This window comes from Ursus arctos, unplaced genomic scaffold (genome assembly GCF_023065955.2).
Source record: "Ursus arctos isolate Adak ecotype North America unplaced genomic scaffold, UrsArc2.0 scaffold_23, whole genome shotgun sequence".
Classification (NCBI taxonomy): Eukaryota; Metazoa; Chordata; class Mammalia; order Carnivora; family Ursidae; genus Ursus; species Ursus arctos.
In genome coordinates this window covers 2,792,740-2,814,346 of record NW_026622908.1, presented here as the reverse complement: position 1 = coordinate 2,814,346, position 21,607 = coordinate 2,792,740, and positions in this window count along the sequence as shown.

Here is a 21,607-nt window from a genome sequence, read left to right as displayed (position 1 = left end):
TCCTTTCCTAGGTGCTGGAAGATAAAGAACAAGTAAGTCACATTTCCTACATCCAGGGACTCACAGTATTACCTACAACAGTTCTTCTTCCCCAGCTGGCTGGCCGACATTACTGAGAGTCTACCATGTATTGCATCCAAGTTTCCATTCCAGTAAGGTAGAATTTCTCATAGCTGGAGGGAAGATCAAAGGCAATGAAGAATGAAATCTTTTTGTTAGTTCAGGCAAAAGCAACACTGGGGTCTGAATTCTCCAGGTAATAATATTTTCATTTGCCTGGGAGAAATCTATGGAGCCTTAGAATGCCTTCCTGTTCACAGAGGTAAAGGGAGTTTTCAGATCTCTGGAGAGTCCTAGTCTGATGCAAATAAAAATGCAACAATAATAATATAAGATCCATTATAGGTGTACAGATAACTTAGGGAGAGCCTTGAAAGCTGAGTTTTTGATGGTTTGTTGCTTTAGGCAAAACTATGCCTAACCCAACAGTGATGGTAATAATAATGATAATGCTGGAAAGGAATCCAGAGGAAAGGCATTCACTGTGCTACTGAGATGTGTCAGTCACTGTGGAAATGAAAACATCAAATACTAGAAGGATTCCCTGCTGCAAGTCTCGAATACCGTGGGCATGGATGGGATAGTTTGTTTCTTTCTTTTTTTTTTTTTTTATGTTTCCTCCTCAAAGTTTTATTATATTATGTTAGTCACCATACAGTACATTCCCGGTTTCCAATGTAAGGCTCGATGATTCATTAGTTGTGTATAACACCCAGTGCACCATGCCATACGTGCCCTCCTTACTACCCACCACCGGTCTATCCCCTTCCCCCACCCCCCTCCCCTCTGAAGTGGGATAGTTTGTTTCTTGTAAAGGATATGGGAGATATTTTTTAACCACCTCTGGCTTCAATTTTTCTTTTTTCTCTGAAAAGCTATAAGCTTTTCATGCTGTAAGCTGCCTTTCTTTATAGAACTATGAAAATCTCCTTCAGATGCAGTCAAATTTTATTGCCAAAGGCAGAGGATAAATTGGGGGTAAACACATCTCTGTATTCATTAAAACCTGCATCCATAAAATGGATTCTACTCATTATAACTATTTACTCTACCAACACTGGAAATGGGTGAAAGTGTTGGGGTATGTATCAGGAGATGCTGCCACATGGAAATAAAACAAGGCATGGATATGTCCAGTCTTTGTTCTCTGGTGCTGACCTCCCTCAGTTTCCCCACGGGGTCTGATAAGCCTGATGATGTGTGGGAGTGCCACTGATGGACATATGTACAAAATATCCTGGAAACCTCTGAAGGAAGGCATGCTAATTTGGACTGATCTTATCATGAGGTTAAAAAAATGGCAGAAAATACTGGGTCCAGTGGACTCATACTTACTTTAAACTAACAGTATATTATCAACATATCTTTGCAAACAGTGACTTTCAGTTCCACAGGTCCCCACAGGCATTGCTAAGGGGGTTTATTGGTAGAAATTCTCTGATTTCATCTTCACTCTGGATACCAGTTTCATACTTAAAGTCTGTAAGCAGCGAAGAGGGTCTTCCTCCATGAAGTATCTTGTATGCACCTAATAATCCAAGACGGTCTGTAAATGAACAATACAGATCTCAGAACAGAGATGTGGTAGGCTAGAACTTGCTCAGATAGTATTTTAAGGACCTGAATAAAGGGAATCCATTCATTTATTCTAAATAAATATGTTACTTTAGAAGAATTACTGATATTTTTTCTAGTCACGTATCCTTAACGCCAAGTAGCTAGCAGAACTTCTTGGACATGTAATAGTCATGTTCCTCAGAGAAATTCAATTGCTATTTGGAATTCTATGGTTATCCTGTCTCTCATCATTTATTGATGAATGCTTTTGGCAGCAGGAACATTCCTTACAATGTAAGAATTTAGGTTTCAATAAAAAGAACGCATAAATCTGGAAAACAACTTGGGAGTCTTTTTCCTTGGGAAAATTCATTCACAGTTACCCTTCCGCCCTGGCCTAGAAAGTGCAATTCTGGGGGCGCCTGGGTGGCACAGCAGTTAGGCGTCTGCCTTCGGCTCAGGGCGTGATCCCGGCATTGTGGGATCGAGCCCCACATCAGGCTCCTCCGCTATGAGCCTGCTTCTTCCTCTCCCACTCCCCCTGCTTGTGTTCCCTCTCTCGTTGGCTGTCTCTATCTCTGTCAAAGAAAGAAAGAAAGAAAGAAAGAAAGAAAGAAAGAAAGAAAGAAAGAAAGAAAGAAAGAAAGAAAGAAAGGAAGAAAGAAAGGGCAATTCTGTCTGGAGAAGGTCTAGAGCCAGAAAAACTCATAGTGAAGCAAAATGGTGGCTTGACTAACTGGCCAATGTTCTTTGCGTTGAAACTTCCTTTCCCTGCAGCCTATCTGGTAGCTCTTTAGGACTTGAAAAGCTCAAATTTCCCTCTAGCATTGCCATCTTCATTTAGCATCCTTGGGGTCCAGTCCACCCAGAGGGAGGACCCAGGCTGTTCTGGATCCTGTATGCACTCTGACCACCAGCTCATGCACTGGACTTAGCAACAATAGCAATAATGACAACAGTAGTAATTGTGAACATTTATGAAGCACCTATACTATGTGCCAGGTATTGGGAGAGGTGCTTTTCAAACTTATCTCACTTAATTCTCACAATGATAATGTGAATTAGGTATTGTTTTTATCCAAACTGTACAAAAGAGGATATGGAGACACAGAGGGATAAAACAATTAACAATTAACCTTGGGATTCAAACTATTTGAACTTGCTCTTTTTTTTTAATTTTTAAACTTAAATTCAATAATTAACATATAGTATATTATTAGTTTCATAGGTAGAGTTCAATGATTCATCAGTTGCATATAAAACACAGTGCTCATTACATCGTGTGTCCTCCTTAATCACCCAGTTACCCCATCCCTTCCACCAACCTCCCTTCCAGTAATCCTCGGTTTGTTTCCTATAGTTAGAGTCTCTCATGGTTTGTCTCCCTCTCTGATTACTTCCCATTCAGTTTTCCCTCCCTTTCCCCATGATCCTGTTTTCTTTCTTAATTTCCACCGATGAGTTGCTTTGCTTAGCATAATAATACCCACTATTTCATCCACATTGTTGCAAATGTTAAGATTTCATTTTTTTGATGCCTGAGTAATATTCCATTGCGTGTGTGTGTGTGTGTGTGTGTGTGTGTGTACCATATCTTCCTTATCCATTCATCTGTTGATGGACATCTGGGCTCTTTCCATAGTTTGGCTATTGTGGACACTGGTACTATAAACACTGGGGTGCTGGTGCCCCTTTGGATCACTATGTTTGTATCCTTTGGGTAAATACCTCATAGTGCAATTGGTGAGTCATACGATAGCTCTACTTTTAACTTTTTGAGGAACCTCTATACTGTTTTCCAGAGTGGCTCTACCAGTTTGCATTCCCACCAGCAGTGTAAAAGGATTCCTCTTTCTCCTCATCCTCACCAACATTTGTTGTTTCCTGACTTATTAATTTTATCCATTCTGACTGGTGTGAGTGAACCTGAATCTTAACCACTGTACACTATTTTCTCTTAAATTTGGCATGATTTGGAAAGGTAATTTTTGAAAAGTTTACCTTTTTTTCTGTTACAAAATTTATATTCATTACTAAAAAATTGAAAGCCAGAGAAACAGAAAGTAGAGGAAAGATATGGGCTACTATAACAGAAATATCATAGACTGAATGGCTTAAACAGGAAACATTTATTTCTCACGGTTCTGGAAGCAGGAAAAGTCTAAGATCAAGGCATTGGCTGATTTGGTATCTGGTGAGAGCCTGATTCCTGGCTCATAGACAGCTGTCCTCTCACTGTGTCCTCACATGGCAGAAGGGGTGAGAGAGCTCCCTGGGCTCTCTTTTATAAGAGCACTGATCCCATTCCTGAGGGCTCTGTCCTTATGACCTAGTCACCTCCCAAAGGCCCCACCTTGTAATAGCAATACCTGGGGGGTTAGGATCTTAACATATGAATTTGGGTGGAGGGACACAAACATTTAGCCACTGACGATGTCTCATAGTCTTACCACTCCAATATACTTGTTTAGTATTTAGGTACATTTCTATCCAGCCTTTTCCCTATGTAGAATTCTATTTCTAGTTCTCACATAGTTGTGATCATTCTCTACTGAAGACTCTGCAGACTGTGTTTCCCCATGTTATAGATGTCATAAATGTCACTTATAATGGCTACATATTACTGACCTAATGAATACAACATGATTTTCTTGACTCTTCCCCTCTTTTTGGACATTTAGAACCTTTTCTTTTTATGTTTTACAGTGTTATGGATTATTTCCTTTAGGAAAGTTAGTCTTAGCTGTCTAGAGTCAAATGGGAATACCCACAGAGAAGACAAGGAGAGAAAAAGAAGCTATCTTCATGGTACTTCTACTTTCCGTAAGAGGCAATGCCACAAGAAGCGCTGGGAAGCCATGAGGCAATGTGGCAACATCACTTGCTCATCCTGACCTGCTGCTCTGTACCACTGCCTGCTTTCTCTCACTCCTCAGGCTTTCAATCCTCAGGCTGATACCAAATCAGCCGTGAAAGTGTTGGAGAGAGGTCTTCTAGAGTTTTGACAGCAATTCGAGGGGCATCATGACACTGACAACGTTTTCGAAAAGTGAAGTTTAATTGACTAGAAAACAATGTCACCTACCACGTTGTTGTTTAGGAAGGCAGGAGTGCCAGGTGGGCAGTGTAGGGGGAAGTCTGGAGAGGAAGAGCACTGGAATGAGAGTCTGACAGAGTTAAATAAGGAGTGTTCTGGCTCTGGTTACCAGCTATATCATTTTTGGTAAGCCGGCCTTTCTGGGCCTCGGTTTCCTTATATGAATATGGTAGGGCAAGAGCTAATATCCCAGCACCTATCTCAGTTGGAGACTCCCTCAGGGTCACATGAAACCTACTGGAGACCCCAAGACACCATTTGCTGTATGGGACAAGGCATTCTCCTAGGGCCTCCCAGAGAGCACTTGAGTCTAGGACCTACTTGAATGGTACCTCTGTTGACTTGCTTTAAGACCCAGAACAAAGAGTATGTGAGGTAGAGATTCTAAAAAGGCACAAAATCCATATCATAAAAAGGAGGAGTGTTCTAAGTGCAAACTTGTTCCCAGATTCAGTAGTAGAAATCCCCATGCTTCCTGTCCATCTCCCTGCTTGGGATTGGTCCTGCATATCTGTATGTCTTCTACATCCTTCCTCAGGAATAAGAAGCTGGCTGCACACAGGTCTCATTCTGCTCCTTCCATTTGGCTCCCGATTTTGGTTTTGACATTATGACTCTATCTATTACAACACCTTTTAGCTTCTTTCTCTGATTTCTTGCCCTTTACAGCACGTGATCATCTGGAGTTTTGAGCATCACATGCACTTTAAAGCCCTTTTATTTATGTCAGGTCCCTGGAGCCCACAGCATGTTAGGGAGAGCGCTGGGCTGGGAGTCAGAAGAGCTGTGTTCTAGTCTTGGCTCTGCTGTTTACTGGTGAGTTTCTCAACCTTTTCAGTCTCCCCACACAAGACTTTAAGGAAGTAAGAGTGGGTGACTGGATATAATTTCCTTAGTCCCAGAATTCTGGTATTTGGTGAGCAGGGATGAATTCTGAGCTTGCTAGAGAAAGAGAATCTTATAAGAAATCACAAGGCAGGAAGAGAAGGTGAGGATGGGCCAGTAGGGGACTGCACCTCCACCACACTCCAATGCTGGAGAACTTTGCAGCCACATGGGAGAGTGGAGAGTCTCATATAAATGCCCCTAAGTGAGCAGTCTCCTTCCTGACATCCCACGCAGGGCTGTAACTCACTCAAAATTGTATTGAGGCTATAAACTGCAAAGAGCTCCTCTTGAAGAATTTATGAGGGGTCTGAAAGCTGTATATTTGCTCTAGAGACATCTATTGTTTGTTTATAATGTGTGCATGTTTAATTTGCAGTAAAACTGGGAGGCACTACTGTACAAATAGGCAGCTCATCTACCCTCAAGTGCTGTCTCGGAAAAAGGAAGATGGGAAAGGGAGAATTCAGGGAAAATCGATCACTTTAGCCTATAAGTGGAAAGACTTTGAGTTTTTGCTTCATACCTAAAGGGCTGTCCTATTGTGCCTATGGAATGGGTGGCCTTCTTCCTGGGGGTTTCTAAATGTCTTCTTATTCCCAGTATTCCCTTACCAGGTAGGGTTCCACACCCCTGAATCCTCCCCTAGGTGATTGCTCCCTAGATGTGTGGTCTATGGGTAAGTGATGGGGACTCAGACCAGTGATCCTAAGGACACTTCAGGTCCTGCTGGCTATCTGAGGATAGAAATTGGGGAAATGGGAGTCTGGGTAAAACTGGTACCAGCCTGGTAGGGGAAGGAAGCCTGGGTAGGATGCTCTGGAGGACCAAATGGGGTCCAGCTCAGGGGGTGAGAGAAGGGAGAGGCAGCCCAGGGGAGGAGGGGAAGCCACCAAAATTTGCCAAGAGTCTCATATGCCAGGTTTGGTGCAAGTGATTTAAATATGGGACCTCTTTTGATGTACTTAGAAACTCTGGGAGATTGGGATTATTATTTTCATTTTACACACAGGGAAGCTGAGGCACAGAGTCAAGTTCATACAGTAAGTGGTGGAATCAAGCTGTCTGACTTTAAAAGTCATTGCTTTGAGTGAATGTGACATATGGTCTTATTGTGATTGGCAAAGACCAGCTTCTTTCTGAACCAGGATGAGAGACTCAACTTTCCTCCCTAGGAAGGGCTCCTGGATGCTGTGTTAGAAAGCTAGACCCTTGGGGAAGAGTGTAGAATCTTCGTGTCTTCATTACCAGGAACTTTGATGCTTCTCAGAGCGTGGTTCTACTATAACCCTTTCAAAAGGGCACAGTACTCAGGTTTAGTTTTATTTGTCAAAGACCTAAAGGGGTCTGTGAGCCCCCTCTGTAATGGTATTGGGCATCTGTGTCCTACATTCCGTTCCATTTCAGTGAGAAAATGTGTTTCCCACCTTAGAACATGAGCTCCATGACATCAAGGACCTTCTCTAGTTTTCACCCTTGGTTTCCTAGCATCTAGCACAGGCGCCACATACTTACTCAATATTGCAGAATGAAGGAAGAAATCTTTTTTAAAGATTTATTTATTTATTTATTTTGAGAGAGACCGTGAGTATGAGGGAATGGGGGCGGGGCAGAGGGAGAGGGAGAGAGAAAATCTCAAGCAGACACCACGCTGAGTGTAGAGTCTGATGCGGGGCTTGATCTCACAACTGTGAGATCATGACCTGAGCTGAAATCAAAGAAAGAGTTGGTTTTTTTAACCAACTGAACCATGCAGGTATCCCTGAAGACTTAGTTCTTTTGGCAGCTGCAGACTTCCTATGCTGTGCATGGCTCAATGATTACTTCCTTAGGCTTTGATGCTGGGGCTGGAGATGCCACATTTTATAGTCCCTCAGGCTTTCTCTGGGTTCAGCTGGAGAAATCCCTTTCATAGTGGCTGGGATAGGGGGCTGAAATCCCTCCCCATCATAACCTGTGTCCTTCACTGGTTCATTCCCACAGCAAACCTGTATAGATCTCATGCCTATTGTCTCTGCATCTAGGAGGGCCTGACAAGACCAGATGCAGTTGAATTAGAACATTTGGAAGCACTGGGGGGCCCAGGAAGGAGTGTCTCACTCTTATGGGGGTGTCCAAGAAGACTGAGCAGAGGAAAGATTAGCCTATTTAGTTCCTAGAGGGATCCTCCTGCCTACGGTTCAGTGGGGCTGTGGGTGATGATTTATTCTACTGGCTGCCCACCATCACGAGTCTGAATGATAGTACTTACCAAGGAGGCATTTTCTTCCTACCATCCACTCTCCTTACAGGTTCCTCTTCCAAGCCACCAAAATTTATCTCTTTGATATAGAGCAATGATAGCATCTACCTTGATACCCTGCAGTTTCGGTGGTCTCCAACACTAACAGTTTCAAAGTTCTCTTATCTGTCTGTTCTCTGCTCTGCAGCCAACTCCTATGATCCTCTGGTGACAGGGATAGTCCACATCCACAAGGCTGATGGAGAGGATTAGGTACCCTCTTCAGGTTGCCTTTGTATCATGGCTTCCCCAAATAGCCCTAAATGGTTCAATAGATTAGCAGGTGTGGACACAGAAATGTGCTGTGCAAATGCGTCGGAGGTTTTCCAGGGAAACGTTGTCCAAGAGAAACCACCCAGGCAAAGTCCCTTGCCTCAAACTCTGAACTGGCAGTTGTTTGCCTAATGCATGAGCTATTCACAAGCTATCTGCTCTGTGAGCAAATGTTGGTTGTCCACTTTCGGCCATTGCCGTTTTTTAATTCTTTTTATTCTTTTAATTTATTTTTTGTGTTTTTAAAAATTTTTTAATTTAAATTCAATTTAGTTAACATATACTGTATTACGGTTGTTTTTTAAAAACATCGTAGTAAAATACACATGAAATTTACTGGCTTCACCATTTTACATGTACAGTTCAGTACTATTAATTACATTCACATTGTTATATAACCAATCTCCAGAACTGTTTTCATCTTGCAAAACTGAAACTTTATCCTTTAAACAACAACTCTCGATTACCCACTCTTCCCAGCCCCTGACAACCACATTTACTGTCTGTTTCTATGAATTTGGCTATTCTAGGTACCTTATGTGAGAGGAATCATACAGCATTTGTCTTTTGGTGTTGGCTTAGCATTATGTCCTCAAGGTTCATTCATATTGCAGAATGTACCAGACTCTCAGTCCTTCTTAAGGTGGAGTGATAGTTCATCGTGTGTGTGTGTGTGTGTGTGTGTGTGTGTGTGTGTGTGCGCACACGCACCACATTTGTTTATTACTTCATCTGCAGATAGACATTTGGTTTCTTTCTACCTTTTGACTATTGTGAGTAATGCTGCTATGAATATGGATGTGTAAATATCTCTTTGAGAATTTGTTTTCACTTCTTTCGGGTATATAGCCAGAAATGGACTTGCTGGATCATAAGGTAATTCTATTTTTAATTTTTTTAGGAACCACCATATTGTTTTCCAGAGCACCTGTACCGTCTTATGTTCCCACCAACAGTCTGTAAGAGGTCCAACTTGTCCACATCCTCACCTTGTTATTTTCTGTTGCTTAAAAGAGTAGTCACCCCGGTGAGTATGAGGTGGTACCACATTGTAGTTTGAATTACATTTCTCTAATGATTTGTGATGTTGAGCATCTTTTTAGGCATCAGCCGTGGTGGTTTTGACTTCACTTATTTGCTGCCATCATCAGTAGCAACTCTTACTTAGTGATGCAGAGCTTTCCTGGTGGTAGCTGGAAAGTCCTCCCACCAGACTCATCTTCTTGTCCTTCAGTCCAGGGACCTTCTGTGCCTCTCTTTTCTAGCCTCATGAGGGGGCCATTTGCTTGCCCTTGGTGTCACATAGGACTTCAGCCTGGCCCTCTTCCTATATGTCCTTTACCTTTTAGAGCAAAATGCCATCCTGGTGGACCCAGAGGAGAGCTGGGAGAGCTTTCCTCGAATCCCAGTCTGTTGCAGACCCGCATCGAGGAGGAATCTCAGCTCATCCTGGTTGACTCTCGGGGAGCTGGGAACAAAACTGCCCTGTGATGTGTATGTCTGAGAATTGGGAGTCTCCTTGAAATGCTTTAGGAGCAGCAGTTGTGACTGAGTGAATAATTAGATTCTCTGCAGGCCAGTTGGAGCCCTATTATCGCAGGCTGGGCCCAACTTGGAAAGACTCAAGGGTTTGAATTAGAATCCCAGAGGACTAGATTGTTGTCAACACCCTATCAGGTTTTATTACTGCACATCTCACTCTAGCACCAAACTCTTTCTCTCCCAGTGTCTGGATCAGCCTCCACTTCCAGGTGGAAGCCTGGGCACAGGCTAGAGGCGTGAGCCATTTTTCCATTCCAGGGGCCCTCAAGTGGCTGGTGGTACTGCTGCCACTGCTTTTGCAGAGCTTGCTACTCTCACCACCTCTTGTCTTGGGCTGCTGGCACATTCATTAATTGATCAATTAATTAAACAAAATTTGTTGCATATCTACCCAGTGCCAGATCTCATGTATTCATAAGGTTTCTTTGATTACAAGTGTCAGAATCCAGTTCAATCTATTTTATATGCAAAGAGGGTGCTTGTCATAAAGATGGAGGGAAGTTTTATAGAACCCAAGCACAAAAAAGCAACCAGGCCTCAGGAGGAGACTAGAAAAATCAGGCAATGTCTGAAAGCCATCATGAACACAGAGGTGCTCTCATCTTCTCCCTAGTCTCTGCTTGAACGTCTGTTTCTTTCTTATTTCTTTGAAGATTGGCTTTCTCTGCATCTCAGTTCATGTGATAGGTGCAAGAGGCAGCTCCCAACTCCCAACTCATCTGTGCAAAAGAGCAGCCCATGCTGATGTTGGGTCTATCAATCTCAGTTCCAACAGGAGAAAGAATCTGACTCATTGAGTTTGAATTAGTATCTACCTTTTGTCTAATAAACAATGGCCAAAGGACTAGGACTGTGAAGTCAAACTCAGATGATCATTCCTGGGAATAAAAGGTCAATTTAAATGGTCACTGTGAATTGAAAGGTCTCTACTGTGTGCTGCCAGGTTTGTGGATTATAGAGGTAAGTACAGTTTAGCCCCGGCCTTCAAGTAGCCCACAGTTAAAGAGAGACAAATAACTGTACATTAAATACAATGAAATAAAACGGTAGTTGCCAACTGGAGATGGATGGTTTTGTTCCCTTGGAGACATTTGGAAATATTTGGAAACATTTTTGGCTGTCATAACTGGGGGAGAGGGAGTTCCTGCTGGCATTAATGGGTTGAGGCCAGGGATACTGCGAAACACTCTATAATACATAGGACAGCCACCACAAAAAAGACTTATCTGGCCTCAGATGTCAATGGAGCATAGGTTGAGAAACTTTGAAATAAAATCACACACACACATCCTAGCCTCTTCCTGTGTGAAAAGTCATTACCTTCATTCTCATCCCTGAGTGCAGAGCTGGGGTCTGAAGGAGGGCTGTGTTGGGGAATGCTGCTGTTCTTAGCCCTTCCTGCCTGTTAGAGTTCTCCAGGAAACTGTGGGCTGCCCAACATATACCTGGAGCCAAGCCCCAGTCCCATAACTTGTGGTCTAGTTGGTAATGGTTTTTATTTGGCAATGCAAGAAGCTTGGGATATCTACTCAGGAGAACTGGATTAGACCATCTATAGAGTTTTTTGACTATAGCAAGACCCTTCTCTTTACGAGGCCTTCACTTTTCAGATCTGGAAAATGGAAAACATCAACTTCCTAAGATTGTTTAAAGACTCCAAAGAGGTAGTGGATATGAAAGTGGTCTGCAAACCTAAGGCTCTAGAAAGGTATTATCACTAATATTAGAGCTGGCTCTTGACCACACACTCTCAAGGTTTTCATAATGTGTAAGAGTTGACCGCCTAGAAACTGGATGACTCACCCCAGAGGATGGTGTGCTGCTAACTCTGACCATATTTAAGAAAGAGGAGAGAGCCCACGTCCCAGGATTTTAATTAGGTAGGGACTCCACAATCACAGAGTTACAACACTTTCCCCCTTTAAATGCAAAGTACTTATTTCAGGAAAAACTAGGGAGAGTGTTCAAGAAAGGAATCTCTTAAATAGCATGTGAATGAGGGCAGCAGCAGAGACCTTGACAATGAATGAAATCCACGGGGTTCTGTTTTTAAAGAGCAAAGGGCCATGAGTGCATTTCATCAACAAAATGGTGCTGTTTAAGGGGCAGGACCCCTTGGGCAGGGTGAAGGCTCACGCTTTCCCTTGGGAAATGTCTGTCAGAAGCATTCATTTTATTCCAGAGATACGTCTTCAGAAGTAAAAGAGGATTTCACATGAAATGAAAACAAAGTATATTTCTGACAGACAGGTAAATGCCCCTTTGCAAAGGCAGTAATAACATGTTTGTCAGGGAGGCGAGGAATCTCAAACTTATTTTTGATACAGATTCAATTGCTCCTTTAATCCCAAATAACCACTCCATAACTGTATGAAACAGAGCAGCCTAAGGATAATTGCCAAAATGGGGAAGAGGCAAACCCACTGCTTTCTATCTTGAAAGGACTTCGTCTGCCTTTCAAAAGAGGTATATGTAAGAACAGCTCACAGCTAGTGTAATGCCTCCTCGGCTTCTCCCTGCTGCAGACATGCTCAGAAGCCAGCCATCTATCACACCCCCAGGAGAATGGAAAGTACTCTTTTGTAATCACCACTATTCTCCCCAAAGTACACAGATTGAAACATCAAAAATTCATAGAATAATATATGTCAAATATGGAAAAGATGCACCGGGGTCATGGATCCTGTCCCCAGTGGTCCAGACGGCAGAGGTAATGATCATCCTTGACCCAGACAGCACCTCACACTTGCCTCAGAGTGCTTTGCACATCAATTTTCAGATGGAGGATGTTTATTCTTCCACAGCTTGTCTCTGACTGGAGTTCGAGGCTGTACGTACTCAAATAATTCTCCTTTCCTCCTCTCCAGATATTTCCTCTAGGGCCTTGAGACTCATGGAGGAGCAGACACAAGTCCAGGTCAATACTAGGACCATGTGAGTACATGGGAGATTTTGTCCATAGTCAGGGTAATGGGTGAAACCCAACAGCAGAAAATCACTAGGAGATTCTGACAGCTGTACCAGGGAGATCCCCAAAGAGTCCAGATGTTTGGACTAGGAAAAGCGACACTGCAATTACTTTCAAGTGTTCTTTGACCATTACTATATATTCCTGAAGTCTAGTCTATGCTAGACCCTGTGCTACCCTGGTCCTTGGGATATTGATCGAGATGAATGAGACAGAAAAGGGACCAAAAGCCCTAGTCCCTCCTAATAGGATTTCACAGTCCAGTGAGACTAATAAACAGAGAGTTTGAAAATAATTGGACGTACGGTGACAGAAAGATGTGTGATGCATCATGGAGCATAGGGAAGTAGCATCTGACCCAGTCTGAAAATGGGGGTGCATAGTCATTAGACCCAAGTTAAGAAAAATGGACAAGCACTTAAGGACCAATATGGGGGGAGAAGAAAAAGGAGGAATAACCTCAAATACTTGTAGGAGGGTGCCTCAGAAGGGGAAGGGGATCGTATTGTGTCCTTTTATATGTTGGACTTTGGTTTTTTTTTTTTAATGATTTTTTATTATATTATGTTAGTCACCATACAGTACATCCCCGGTTTCCGATGTAAGGCTCGATGATTCATTAGTTGTGTATAACACCAGTGCACCATGCAATACGTGCCCTCCTTACTACCCATCACCGGTCTATCCCATTCCCCCACCCCTCTCCCCTCTGAGGCCCTCAGTTTGTTTCTCAGAGTCCATAGTCTCTCATGTTTCATTCCCCCTTCTGATTACCCCCCCTTTCTTTATCCCTTTCTTCCCCTACCGATCATCCTAGTTCTTATGTTCCATAGATGAGAGAAATCATATGATACTTGTCTTTCTCTGCTTGACTTATTTCACTTAGCATTATCTCCTCCAGTGCCGTCCATGTTGCAGCAAATGTTGAGAACTCGTTCTTTCTGATAGCTGAGTAATATTCCATTGTATATATGGACCACAGCTTCTTAATCCAGTCATCTGTTGAAGGGCATCTCGGCTCCTTCCACGATTTAGCTATTGTGGACATTGCTGCTATGAACATTGGGGTGCATATGGCCCTTCTCTTTACGACGTCTGTATCTTTGGGGTAAACACCCAGTAGTGCAATGGCTGGGTCATAGGGTAGCTCAATTTTTAACTTTTTAAGGGACCTCCACACGGTTTTCCAGAGTGGCTGTACCAACTTGCATTCCCACCAACAATGTAGGAGGGATCCCCTTTCTCCACATCCTCTCCAACAATTGTTGTCTCTTGCCTTGTCTATTTTTGCCATTCTAACTGGCGTAAGGTGGTATCTCAGTGTGGTTTTGATTTGAATTTCCTTGATGGCTAATGATTTTGAACATTTTTTTCATGTGTCTGTTAGCCATTTGTATGTCTTCATTGGAAAAGTGTCTGTTCATATCTTCTGCCCATTTTATGATTTGTTTATTTGTTTCTCGTGTATTGAGTTTGAGAAGTTCTTTGTAGATCTTGGATACCAGTCTTTTATCTGTAGTGTCATTTGCAAATATGTTCTCCCATTCCGTGAGCTGCCTCTTAGTTTTTCTGACTGTTTCCTTGGCTGTGCAGAAACTTTTAATCTTGATGAAGTCCCATAAATTCATTTTATCTTTTGTTTCTCTTGCCTTTGGGGATGTATCATGAAAAAGGTTGCTTTGGCCGATGTCGTAGAGGTTGCTGCCTATGTTCTCCTCTAGAATTTTGATGGATTCCTGTCTCACATAGAGGTCTTTCATCCATTTGGAGTTTATCTTTGTGTATGATGTGAGAGAGTGGTCAAGTTTCATTCTTTTGCATGTAGCTGTCTAATTTTCCCAGCACCATTTATTGAAGAGACTGTCTTTTTCCCACCGGATGTTTTTTCCTGCTTTATCAAATATTAGTTGCCCAAAGAGCCGAGGGTCCATTTTTGGGCTCTCTATTCTGTTCCATTGGTCTATGTGTCTGTTTTTGTGCCAGTACCATGCTGTCTTTGTGATCACAGCTTTGTAGTACAGCTCGAAATCCGGCATTGTGATGCCCCCAGCTTTGTTTTCACTTTTCAACAGTTCCTTGGCGATTCGGGGCCTTTTATGGTTCCATACAACTTTAAGGACTATTTGTTCCAGTGCTTTGAAAAATGTCCTCAGTATTTTCATTGGGATAGCATTGAAAGTGTAGATTGCTCTGAGTAGCATGGACATTTTAACTATGTTAATTCTTCTGATCTATGAGCATGGAATATTTTTCCATCTTTTTGTGTCTTCTTCAATGTCTTTCAAGAGTGATTTGTAGTTCTAGAATATAGGTCCTTTACGTCTCTGGTTAAGTTAATTCCAAGGTAACGTATGGTTTTTGGTGCTATTGTAAATGCGATGGATTCCCTAATTTCTCTTTCTTCAGTCTCATTATTCGTGTATAGAAATGCAACTGATTTCTGAGCATTGATTTTGTATCCCGCCACATTACTGAATTGCTCTATAACTTCTAATAGTTTAGGAGTGGCTTCTTTTGGGTTTTCCATATAGAGTATCATGTCATCTGTGAAGAGAGACATTTTGACTTCTTCTTTGCCGATTTGAATACCCACGATCCCTTTTTGTTGTCTGATTGCTGTTGCAAGGACTTCTAGTACTATGTTGAATAATAGTGGGGAGAGTGGGCATCCTTGTCGTGTTCCTGATCTTAAGGGAAAGGCTTCCAGCTTTTCCCCATTGAGAATGATATTTGCTGTAGGCTTTTCATAGATGGCTTTTATGAGATTGAGAAATGTACCCTCTATTCCTACACTCTGAAGGGTTTTAATCAGGAAAGGATGCTGTATTTTGTCAAATGTTTTTTCTGCATCAATTGAGCGGTTCATATGGTTCCTGAGACTTTTCTTGTTGATATGATGTATCACGCTGATCGATTTGCGAATGTTGAACCACGCTTGCATCCCAGGGATGAATCCCACTTGGTTATGATGGATAATCCTTTTAATGTACTTTTGGATTCTATTAGCCAGGATCTTGTTGAGGATTTTGGCGTCCATATTCATTAGGAAAATCGGTCTGTAATTCTCCTTTTTGTATGGGTCTTTGCCTGGTTTGGGGATCAAGGTAATACTGGCCTCATAGAATGAGTTTGGTAGCTTTCCTTCTGTTTCTATTTTTTGAAATAGCTTTAGGAGAATAGTTTTATTTCTTCTTTGAATGTTTGGTAGAATTCCCCAGGACAACTGTCCAGGCCTGGAGTTTTGTTTTTTGGAAGGTTGTGTATCACTGACTCAATCTCTTCATAATTAATTGGCCTGTTTAAGAAATCAATTTCTTCCTGTTTCAGTCTTGGTAGTTTATAGGTTTCCAGGACGTCCTCCATCTCTTCCAGATTGCTTAATTTATTGGCATAAAGCTGTTGATAAAAGTTTCTAATAATCCTTCCAATTTCATTGGTGTTGGTTGTGACCTCTCCTAAACATTTGTTCACTCATGCCTACTCACATTTACTTTGGTAAAGCAAGTCACATGACAGAACCCAAGTTGAGGGCCAGTGGAGATGGGCTGGGAATATTCTTTGACTTTTTAGTAGGAGTAATTGAAATGTCACAATGAACAGGAATGGGTCCAGGGAGGATGAAGAATTGTAACTATTAATACAATCTACCACAGCAGGTAAGTGAGAAAATGGTCAGGATGGAGCACTTGGTGAGCCATTTTTAAGTGACTGCTACACTCATTTATGTTGGACCACTTTATTTATTTATTTATTTATTTATTTATTTATTTATAATGATTTTTTATTATATTATGTTAGTCACCATACAGTACATCCCCGGTTTCCGATGTAAGGCTCGATGATTCATTAGTTGTGTATAACACCCAGTGCACCATGCAATATGTGCCCTCCTTACTACCCATCACCAGCCTATCCCATTCCCCCACCCCCCTCCCCTCTGTGGCTCTCAGTTTGTTTCTCATAGTCCATAGTCTCTCATGTTTCATTCCCCCTTCTGATTACCCCCCCCTTTCTTTATCCCTTTCATCCCCTACTGATCATCCTAGTTCTTATGTTCCATAGATGAGAGAAATCATATGATACGTGTCTTTCTCTGCTTGACTTATTGCACTTAGCATTTTCTCCTCCAGTGCCATCCATGTTGTAGCAAATGTTGAGAACTCCTTCTTTCTGATAGCTGAGTAATATTCCATTGTATATATGGACCACAGCTTCTTAATCCAGTCATCTGTTGAAGGGCATCTCGGCTCCTTCCACGATTTAGCTATTGTGGACATTGCTGCTATGAACATTGGGGTGCATATGGCCCTTCTCTTTACGACGTCTGTATCTTTGGGGTAAACACTGTGTTGGACCACTTTAAAGCCAGGGTTAGAGCTCAGTATGGGGCAGAAATGCTTCAGGAAAAGAATGGAATAGAATAAAAAGATGATGATGGATGTACACATGGCCAAGCATTTGGCTTACTCTTGAATTGCTTAATACCTTGGGATAACTGCAAGCATGATGCCCCCAGTTTGAAGTGTTGCATACAGTTGCTTAAAAAATGGATTCATGTTTACCACCCTAGGTAATTTAAGATACTAGCTGTCATTAAGTTTTCTAAATCCATTTCTCTTGTATGGTTGATGAATGGTCAGCCAATCTATTGAAAATGATTTTAAGGTACATTTGGGTACTTAAAGATATATGGCTATTGATATTTATATGCTTTTCTATTGGTTAAATTTCTTGCTGGGAAATACTGTCTTTGGATCAACACACTGAGTAGAATCAATGTAGTGGTCAGCATAAATTGGGAGACTGGAATTCCATAGTAGCCTTCTGTCAAGCCTCATTCCTTTCATCGTTTTGTGGGCTTAGGCCCACTGCATTTATTAGCCAATCCTGACAGCAAGAATGAAATTTATATTGTATCCACACCACTCTGGAAGAGTTTATTAGTCACCTGTTGCAGAACTGCTATTCCAGAAAGATTGTTTGCTGGTGAGCACCTAAGCAATAGCATTTCTTATCCCAACCCTCTTAGGGTCTAGTGAGAACCTTTCATTTTTAGAGCCATTCACTGTCTGGGCAATGCGGTGTCACACAGCAAGTAAGGGGATTTAGCAGTTGTATTTTCAAGGCTTATTTGTAAGCAGCCCCACTCCATATCCACACCTCTTCTATCTTTGCCTGTTTGTAATCCAGCCTCTTACATCCTAATATGTCTTTTCCTTCCACCTTGTTTCTTTCAGCATTTGACCAAGCATGTCTTTTCCTGGTTCTCAGCTAGTGTCCTTCTGATTGATTCAGGCATGGCCTGGATGGCGTTAGCATATTGGCCTTTTTTTCCAGGGCCCTCACTTATGAAATACTGCATGAGCTTCCACATATTGATGAGCCCTTGTGTATGTCCATGTGTGTATTGCTTCTCTGACTCCAACCATGGAAAGATTATGGTCAGAAGACATTGAGGTTTCCAACTCAATCTGGGGCTCTGATTTGAGCCCTAGTCCAGTCAGCAAAATGAATGAAAAACATCTTCAGTTCTGTCAGTTTCTTTCCCCTGAGGATTGGATAGACCTGTTCCTTGGGTCGTCCTGTGATTGGCTGGGGTCCTGTTGTGAAAGAAGTGGTCGACCACAACTTGATGCTGCTGCTACCTGTGTGTCAGGTGTCACCAACCGTCAGAATTTCCTCCCATCAATTTTCTCAGTTCCCCAACTAGAGTCTCTTTGAGTTCTATGCTTTAGATAATCCAGATGTCAACTAGACCAACCGCTATAGCCAGGTTACTTCCCCAGTGTCCAGCCAAATTAGTTCTAGCTTTGTCTACCTCTCTTCTGTTTGTGCTGCTAATGTTTTTCACTCCGCCCTTCCTGGAGAGATGACACTTGGTAGAGGGATGATCAAGCTGAGACCATGACATTATCCCTTTCCTGATTTATGCTCACGATTCTATCAATAACAGTAGTGCAAAGCTTGAGCAGATGCCTCAGGGAAAGAGTCAGAGCTGCAGGTGGAGAGGAAATCTGAAAATAAAAGATTGCAAAATATTTTCTTAAAAGTCCCAATCTACAGAGATGATCACTCTGTAACATTTACTGAAATGTCAGTGTTCTGTAAAGCTTTCAAATACCCATCCTGGTGATTAAGAAATCAATAATTAACATGCAAATCTGAAAGCTCTAGGCAAATTGAATATTAATTACTGACTTCATAAGTGGAGGCTGCTCAGCAGTATGAAAATAGTTCAGGATAATTAGGATTTAACAACCTTCAGACATAAAGAAAATAAATACAGGGTTCTTGATGAATGACTTTATTTTTATTTCATTATTGTATTATAAACATTCCTGGGTTTTCAAAGACTAAGGAGAGACAGAGAAAGGGTTGTTTTGAATATTTAGTATATATCAGAGTGACAACTCCCTTCCCCCTCCTCCACTGAAATCCTTTGAGAATTGTCAGAAGTTAAGTTCTATAGTCTAAGATTGCAAGGTGACCTGTGTCAACTGGGAACCCAGACTGAAAAAATGACTGGGATGAATGGTTAAAACAAGTCACGATTTCAGATCATTTCATTGCTCTATGTCTGTCTTGAATGCTTACCTGGGTAATTGCTTCCTTCATTTTAAAATACTTTTCAGCTTCTGCTCTCATATTTCAGACACTGTACTTTAGGGACCTTCTAACTTCACTTCTTCTTGGTCTGATATCTTGGCCTCCTTTCCTGGCTTGATCAGCTCTTGGTTCCTGGCACTCACTCTTGATCAGTTCTTCATTTCCTGGCATCCTCCCTGGGGCAATTTATATCTAAAAATTTCTGCCCCTTTTGTGTCTAGTATTTGCTGATCATTACCACTTCGAATTTAATTTTTTAATAAAATTTTTGTTGAAAGGTAACATTAATCAGAAAAAGCACATAAATTTTAAGTAAGTTCAGTGAATTTCACCAAGGGAACACGCCCATGTAACCACTAACCAAGTTAAGGAATAGAATATTAACAGCACCCCTGGACACCCAATGCCACCTTCTGGTCATTATTTCCTCTTTCCTTCTTAAAGATAAATAGGATTTCGAATTTAACATCATAGATTTTTAAACCTGTTTTTGCTCTCTAACTGTATAAATAGAATTCACCCACTATTTTTTGTGCCTTGCTTCTTTCATTCAGTTTTATGTTGTGATATTCAACAATGATGTTGCATATAGCAAGAGTGCACTCATTATCAGTGCTGTATTCTATTGTAGGGTATCTGTTCTATTATTGATGGACATTTCTACCTTTTGATGAAATTGCTAATTGTCGTTTATGAATACAGTTAAATTTCATAGACACTGCCAAAGAGTTTCTGTAGTGGTTTCACAAATTTACACGTCCTGCAGCAGAATCTGGAAGTTCTAATTGTTCTATTTCTTGACAACAACAGAAGCAATTCCCCGTGTTCATTGCAGCATTATTTACAATAGCCAAGATATGGGAACAACCTAAGTATTCATCAGTGGATGAATGTGTAAAAAATTATGATACACATATATATGCATATATACACACACATACATACACACAATAGAATACTATTTGGCCACAAAAAAGAGTGAAACCTTGCTATTTACAACAACACTTACAACAACATTGAACCTCAAGGGCATTATACTAAGTAAAATAAGTCAGACAGAGAAAGACAAATGCCATATGATCTCTCTAATATATGGAATCTGAAAACAAGACAAAGCAAAACAAAATGTCAAGCTCATAGATACAGAAAACAGATTGATGGTTGTAAGAGGCAGAGAAGGCGGTGGGAGAAATGGGTGTATTATTATTTTTTTTTTTAGTTTAAATGAATTGAATAAAAAATTTTTAAAAAGAATATGAACCACTCTTGAAAGCAATAAAAAAAACCAGTTGAGGTATATTTCTTGTTCATGATTAAAAGGCACAATATTATTAAGATGTCAGTTCTTCTTAAATTTAAAGATCCATCAATCCCAATAAAAATCTCAGCAAGCTACTTTGTAGATATCAACAAACTCAGTTTAAACATTGAGTACTCTAGACAGTACTGATGAAGAACAAGTTGATGGACTTAAACTGGCTAATTTCAAGATTTATCATAAAGCTACAATAATCAAGAGACCATGATATTTTAAAATGAATAGGAACATAGGTAAATGGAATAGAATAGAGAGTCCATGAATAGACCTATGCAAATATAGTCAACTTAACCTTGGTCAAAGAAATAAAGGCACATCAACACAGAAAACATAATTGTTTAGTCTTTAGTCATCATCAGAAAATGATGAAGTTACAAATGGATGATCATGAAGAAATAAGTGAACAAAAACACAAACTTTGCACCTTAGACACAAATTCACTCAAAATCATTGATCACCTTAAATATAAAATGCAAAACTCTAAAAATTATAGAGAGAAACTTAGGAGAAAATCTACATGAGTTAGAGTTTGATGATTAATTTTCATGTACAACACAAAAAGTATGATCCATGAAAGAAAAAAATTGACAATGTGGACTTTATTAAATTTAAAATGTCTATTCTGTGAAAAACAAAGTTCAAAGAATGGAAAGACAAGCCCCTTACTACGAGAATATATTTTTAGGGACTCCTGGGTGGCTCAGTTGGTTAAGTGTCTGCCTTCAGCTCAGGTCATGATCTCAGGGTCCTGGGATCGAGTCTTGCATTGGGCTCTTTGCTCAGCGGGGAGTCTGCATCTCCCTCTCCCTCTGCCCCTCCCTGTGCTTGTGCTCTTTCTCTCCCTCTATCTCTCTGGCAAATAAATAAATAAAATCTTTAAAAAAGAGAGAGAATATATTTTTAAAACATATCTGAAGAAAGATTTGCATGCAAAATATTCAAAGAACTAATAAAACTCCACAATAAGAAAACAAACTCCCCAAATTAAAATAAAGCAAGAGTTCGCTCATTATCATTGCT